The sequence below is a fragment of the Cololabis saira genome, chromosome 5 (assembly GCF_033807715.1).
Source record: "Cololabis saira isolate AMF1-May2022 chromosome 5, fColSai1.1, whole genome shotgun sequence".
In the NCBI taxonomy this organism is placed as follows: domain Eukaryota; kingdom Metazoa; phylum Chordata; class Actinopteri; order Beloniformes; family Belonidae; genus Cololabis; species Cololabis saira.
This window is the reverse complement of record NC_084591.1, coordinates 40,774,246-40,781,638: the sequence shown is the minus strand read 5'-3', so window position 1 is coordinate 40,781,638 and position 7,393 is coordinate 40,774,246.

The window sequence follows — 7,393 nt, the reverse complement described above, 5'->3', positions numbered from 1 at the left end:
CATTTCAGAGACCTCTGCACCACCCACATAATTAAAGAAAAAAGTTTTATACAATAAAACAAAACAAGACAACTTGGTGTATGAAACAAAAATGTATCATTCGTTTTTTTTCCAAAGGGGTTAATTCATGCAGGAAAATTACAGTTGTAACTGCTAGAATTAAAGATGACTCCTGAGTTACCTAATTTTAAAAAGGCCTGTGCTGACTCACTGAAACACCTCATAGTGACACATAAACATGACTAAACAAGACTGATAGTAATATAATTTTTACCTGAATTACTTGAGATTTCATTTTTTTCACGAGCTAACAAATTTACTTTATTTTTCAACAGAACATACAGTGTCTACTACTTGAAAACAAATTTTACCTTTTTTCTTCACTTTGAATACATCTATTCTTGGCTTTCATAGGGATCGTGCTGGTTGGTAAACTGCCACCTGAATGTTGGTTGTCATGATGCTCAGACAGACTCCGAGAGAGTATAGTGATCTACTGAAATATTCATCGGTTTGGGGCCAGGACTTCTTCTGCGCAGATTGGTTTCCAGTTGCAAGACCAGTTTAATTTGTCTGAACCGTCACCCAGGGGCGTCAATTGGGTATGGCAAGGTATGGCAGCCGCCACAGCTATTATTCTATTACTTAATACACATAGAATAACTACAAATGCAAATCAGAACAACATGATCGATTTCACTAGTTATTATACACTGCAAAAACTGAAAATCTTAACAAGAATATTTGTCTTATTTCTAGTTAAAATGTCTAATTTTTTGTCAAAAAAATATCATTACATTTAAAACAAGAGTCATCACCAGAAAAATAACTTATTTGACCATTTTCACCTGTTTCAAGTAGATTTTCACTTACAATAAGTGGAAAAATCTGCCAGTGGAACAAGATTTTTTTGCTTGTAATGAGAAGATAAATCTTGTTCCACTGGCAGATTTTTCTACTTATTTTAAGTGAAAATTTACTTGAAACAGGTGAACATGGTAAAATAACAAGTTATTTTTCTGGTGATGACTCTTGTTTTAAGTGTAATGAGATTTTTTGACTAAAAATTAGACATTTTAACTAGAAATAAGACAAATATTCCTTTTTTTTAGTTTTTGCAGTGAGCGGCTCTGCATTTGAAAAAGTTCCAATTTTCTTGACCACACAGATAAGCTACATAGCAGACTTCTGTGATGAGTATTTGTGGACGTGTTGATTGATATTCTAGTTAAGTTCTGTGACTCGTAACCTTGCCATACCTTAGCTTCCACTGAATTGACGCCACTGGCGTCACCAATAAAATACAATTTTTTTTTTAATTATTTTTATTTTCTGTTTTAGCCATTGTAATTATGGCGTTGATTTTAGTTAAAAGAAAAAAATATGGTCATCAGTTTGCATCGGTGTAGCTTTAAATCTGATGACAAATAAATATAATTTAAATTGGGAAAGGTAACAAGATTAAAAAAAAATGTTAACGTGGAAGTTTAAATATGAAAACTTTGGATGATTTGACAGTTTTGTGTTTTTAAAATGAAACATGTCTGAAGGGTGATTTATGGTTCCGCGTTACACCAACGCAGAGCCTACGGCGTACGTTGCGCGTCGCCGCGTAACCTACGCCACAGGCCACGCCGTCGATTTAACGCAGACGCATAATTGAGGTTTAAGAGTTGGGTTATTCCAGGGTAACCTGAGCAGCCGGAGGAGACGCGCGGGGCGCAGACAGCGATGAGCCGCTGCTGGCCGCCCGGCTGCTGGCCGGCTGCACCTCCTTCATAATGTATAGGGCCAGACAAAAGGAGCACGGCTGCATTTCAGTCTCAACTTTGAAAAAGCCGTAACTTAACCCCTGTCCTATCCGACTCAGATGGATTCACATCAGCTGAAAGGATGATGCATCATTTTCCACCTGCAATCTGTCTAATAATCGCCGACAGCAGGTAAATGAGCTCTGGAGAGACATTAAGATGCTCGTATAAAACGGGGAGCAGAGGACGGTGGTGCTCGGAGAAACTTTCCGAGCTGGATGAGAGAGTGGAGCTTTGAGACTGGCTGCCGGTAAGTCTGCAGAAAACCTGAAAAGTTAAGATTTTTAAAGCTCGAAATTAAAATAGAGCTTAAAGTAAGAATTTATTTGTACAAGCTATTTTATGTTACATATGTATATGTACCTTTAAAAACTTTTTTTTTCTATGGGGTCTATCATGATAACACTGAAAGCAAGACCATAACAAATTCCTTGGACAGCTATAAATGACCATTCCGTGTTTCTTAATGTCCACTGTTGTGGGCCTTCCGTGCGTAAAAGGCGCGCCAGACACGTTTATCAGGCCTACAGTAGATAGAGGTGGCATAAGGAGCAGGAGGAGGGCGTCGTGGATTACTACTGCCAGTAAGATGCTTACCAACTAATTACCTGTCCACTAGAAAATCCCAAGCAGCCCAAACAAGCAGGGAGCTGCGAGGGACACACAAATGGGGGGTTTAGACAGTAAACTGCTTCACGGTGGACCGAAGAAGTACAAAGAAAAGAAAATCAGGCAATTACCGTATCTTTACTATGATTTAAAGACTAGTAAGGTGTTGTGCTGCACGGAGGCTCATGGAGGAAACTTCTTCTTGTTTTTCCCTATTGATGTGCTCATCTTAAGGTAGGAATCTTTCATCAAAAACAAAACAAATATTTATGTGATTCTGCTTTTATTACACTTTTATTAAAAAATACAAAAAAGAAACACATTAAAAAATGAGATAAAGCTTTTGTTAGTTGCAAAAGAACACAGGACATGGTGAAAAATGATTTCCAGTTAATTTAACCTTCTCTATTGCAGAATTTGGATACGTTTAGTTCTCCTAACAGTGAATTACAACCCCATCAACTTTGGAAATGTGTGACCTGATAATCCTCATATATAATGCCATCATCAGTAATATATGAGGCACTTAGATATTAGAAGTGACTGAAAACATTCAGTTCCAACAGAGCACCTTCAGGAGGTTTTGATCAATGTTTTCCCTCCCTCTCTCTCTGTCTCTCTTTCACACACCCCCACACATACACACACACACAAGCTTTTTACCCTATTGATCTCTCCCGGAAATGGGAAGATGAGCCCTGCTTTGGGACCCATTTGGAACATCTCAAAAATCACTTAGCGCATCATTCCCTACAGCCAGAATCAATCTGAGCGGCAGACCTGCTTCTTTACAACGCTCGTGGTGGCTGTCACGGATGCCGCAAATATGCCAAGATAGCCTCCAACAAACCAGTGGTGACATTTGGATTTGTATTTAGAAGCCGATTCCCGTGAAGATTTACTGAAAGGAAATGGGTGAACTGGGATAAGCAGAGCTACAAACCTTTCCGGACAGCAGCAGATGGCATAGGTGGATTTACTCCCCTTCCTGTGAGGTAGAGATGAGGGAAGAGCACCGTCATTTCCCTCCTGCATAATACTGCAAAGACCTCTGGCACTAAGACATGAGACTCCCCAGCTTTAACAGAGACTAGCAGACATTTGCAGGCCTCTAAAATCCAGGTGGAAATCAGTTCAATTGGAAACAGTGTTTCAGGTTTTGCTTACTATCTTCTCCTCCTGTTCTGTGTATGGCACTGGTAGAATTCACTGTCACAGCACACTATCAGTGAATTACCATAGGGCCATAAACAGAGTAGAGACAGAACCCCAGTCTGTGTCTGCGTCTCTGATCGGAGTAGAACATCAACAGATGGATATCATTTCAACAGTTTCTCAAACACTTCTGATCCTTTTTGCCCATTTTGGCACTAGCACATTTTTGCTTTATTTCTTGTTTTTTGAGCAATTATGTGTAGTGCCAGTATGGGACAAAAGAGATGCTCGACTGTGTGTTTTCCACCTGAAGGAACCCGACGGGCAATCAACCTCTGTCAGCTACGACAAACAAACAGAGAAGAGACAACGGGATGTGGAAGATGAACCGTGGCTCTCATCGACTGTGCCGTCCCTATCGGACAGCACCAGTTCTTTCTGGGTAACTTGAACTTCGGTCTGCGCACAGATCTGGGGACGGATGACTGGTGCACTCTCCCACAGTGTTTGGCAATGGTAGAACTCACTCTGGTGGGTAGGAAGGATCCGGTGGTTCTAGACTTGCCAACAACTGACTGAGAGCTTTGACCCTTCGACTCTCCACCAACACGGGGCTCATCATAAGAACCGGGCCAGCCTGTCCGTGTGGGCCACACCTGGATTCAAAGTGGGCTTTTTAGATACAGAGTAGGTGTATGTGTGAAGGGGTTTCAGTACCAAAACAGAAACTTACACGAGCCATGGAGCCCATGAGATACAAGTGTTACTGAACATACATGAGCTTGAAGGAGTGCTGGTGTAGATGTGTCTGCGTGTGAATGACTGCAGGTGGAGCAGTGAGTTCTCGTAGTCTGAGAGCACCTCAGAAGTCTGGTTTAGCATTTTGCAAAGGAATAACCAGAGAAGAAGCCATAAACGGAAATATATTGCATTCCAGTGATTGTGCTGTTTAGTAAACCAGTCCTGTCCAGCCTTCCCTCTCCTGCAGACGTATGATGTCCCTCGGCGTCCTCTTGGCTACAGTGAACCGATCATGACATTAAACTCTCATGTAATCCTAAACCTCATGCACTAAAGGTATGAAGCAAAGGATGCTTTGATTATTGGGACATAAATCCATGCACAGGTCATTGAGCGGTGAGTGGATCTTCCCTGATCAATAAATCAATGATGCTCCTGTGTTGGGATAAAAGAGGGACGGCCAAAGACCTGCACTGTTGCAGCAGCACCAAAAAGAGTTCAGTTCGTGGTGTGACCTGACCCTTTTCAGCTTACATGTACAGTCCGAAGGGAGAGAAATGATACTGGAGGTGTCTCACAGACACTTTCACAGATGGATATTCTGTTCATTTTGTTTTTCTTTTATTGGCTCATTTTGTGGACTTTTGGACCAACGGGTTAAATATTATGTAATAATAAACGAAGCACACGTTTTAGGTTTTTAAGCCTGTGTCTGGTCATTATGTTTTATTTTTCAATCATAAAAATGCTTCAAACCTTTCTTTTTTTAAAGGAAGGTAATTTTTATATTATTTTACAGAAATGATCTTGAAATTATAAATATGACTTTAAAGAATTGTTTATGGTGATCTCTTGACCTACTGTATTTTCCTGACAGAATCAAAATAAAGGTTTCAAAAAATGCAACATATAATTTGTCTTTGTATGTGACATTTCAATATTTTCATTTTTTATTTTGACGTTTAGATATTTAGACAAGCCTTTAATTACATACACAACTCTCTAAATAAAATCAAAGCCTCGGTGATGTTTAAAAATGTATTAAACCAATTCTTTGTTTTTAAATGAAAAAGAGAATGAGGAAATAAAGGATTTTTTGAAGTTTAGAATCAAGTATGAAAAAAAACAGAGAAAAATAATAATTTAAAGAGCCTTTATTGGGCCATTTTGCAGGTTCATATATTTCTTTTGAGGTTCTAGGTGTGCATGCATTAAATATCATAAAGGTCAATTTTTTCCACATACCGTGCACTCCTGCAGACCCTTTAACACTTATTCTTTGAAAGAATTAGTTTTTCGGCCCTATCTTTTTAAAGCCACCCTCCTCAAAGGATCTATCTGCTCTGACTGGTCAGAGGTTCAGTCCAGAGGACGGGCTTGCAGGCTGCTGTTCAGTGGATAATTGCCAGTCTCCAAACTGTCAGACTCATAGACTTTGCAAAGTGCATCAGGATTGTCCCACTGACACCTCCCCAGGAACAGCTTTATAGCTGAATTGAATTGAATATAGATGATTTTTTCTTAGTTGTCTATATTTTTTTTAATGGTTTTTTTTGTATTTTTAGGAAAACAAAGGCTCGGTAATTATTGTGTTCATGACTTTTATTACTACTGGTAATTTGATGAAATTTGTGATGTTGAAATGCCACAGATTAAGGGGTTATAGTTATATTTACCAATAGTTAATAGATTTTTTTTTTTAAATAAGTCAACGCAACATTTCCTTTTTAACAATGTTTGTTTTTAACAATTTTTAACAATTTTAACAATTTCAAAATGTTAAATTACAATTGTTTGTTGTTTCTTAATAAATATGTATATATAATTCCAGCTCTCATGAACTCAGACGTATAGTATCCCGTTTTTATTTCCTAAACATTTACATCTAGACTTGCATTTTAGCTCCATGTTGGAAAAAGTCTCCATCCACATTACACCACTGTAAATGCATATCATACAGCCATCCACCACCAGTGAGCATGTACGCACCAACGGAAATGCACGAAAACTGTAATGTGGCCTCTGAAATTTCACAAAACTAAAGAACTCAAAAAGGGGCAAGCCATCATTACTAGAAGCAGCGAGCGCAGTCAGAGCAATCAGAAGCTGATGCGTGTTAATCAAGTTTCAGCGTGGACGCTGAGTCCATTACAGCCAACTGTAGAAGATGTGAGGTTAAGTGGTGCAAGCACAGAGAAAGAGGAGGGCGGCTGACACGCTGACAGCTGGTACCAGTGATTAGACAATGTAGTGATGCAGAGGATGCATCAAAGCTCTTTACGGAGAATCCCTAACTGGTAGGAGGCAAGGGCAAAACACACACACACACACACACACACACACACACACACACACACACACACACACACACACACACACACACACACACACACACACACACACACACACACACACACACACACACACACACACACCAAATCCTGATACTTCCTGGTCACTAAAACTGCCCTTAGACTGACCTTACAGGCTCACATGTACACTGCACAGACCATCTGTCTATCTCAGATACATCCCCAAACAATGGATTATCAGCCGTTCTGTCCTGTAGCACACACACACACACACACACACACACACACACACACACACACACACACACACACACACACACACACACCCTCTCTGACTATGACATACTGGTAACATAAGAAAATGAGTAGTATCATTAGATTAGATGGGGTGTGGAAGTTATTGGATCTCCTCATTAATCTCCCGAACTAATGGTTGTTTAATTACTGTTGCCACAGCTGTTCTTTTGTACTGTAAATCATTGGTTCTGTCACATTAAAGGTATGTTACACAAACCTCAGCAGGGTGCACGTCTCATCTGTTTTTTGGGGTTACCTTAGAATACAGGTGATTGCAGAAAGGAATCAAAAGAGCTCCGTTTGGAGATCGATTTGTACATTTTTTGTCATCATATGGATCAATAAGAGTTGAATGAATAAAATGTAGTTGGCAAATGTGTAGAATTATTCGTTACAATCATCAGACAAGTGAAAGGTGAGAAGGACAAGTCTTTTTCATTGAAGGTAATTCGTTAACCTAAGTCTGTA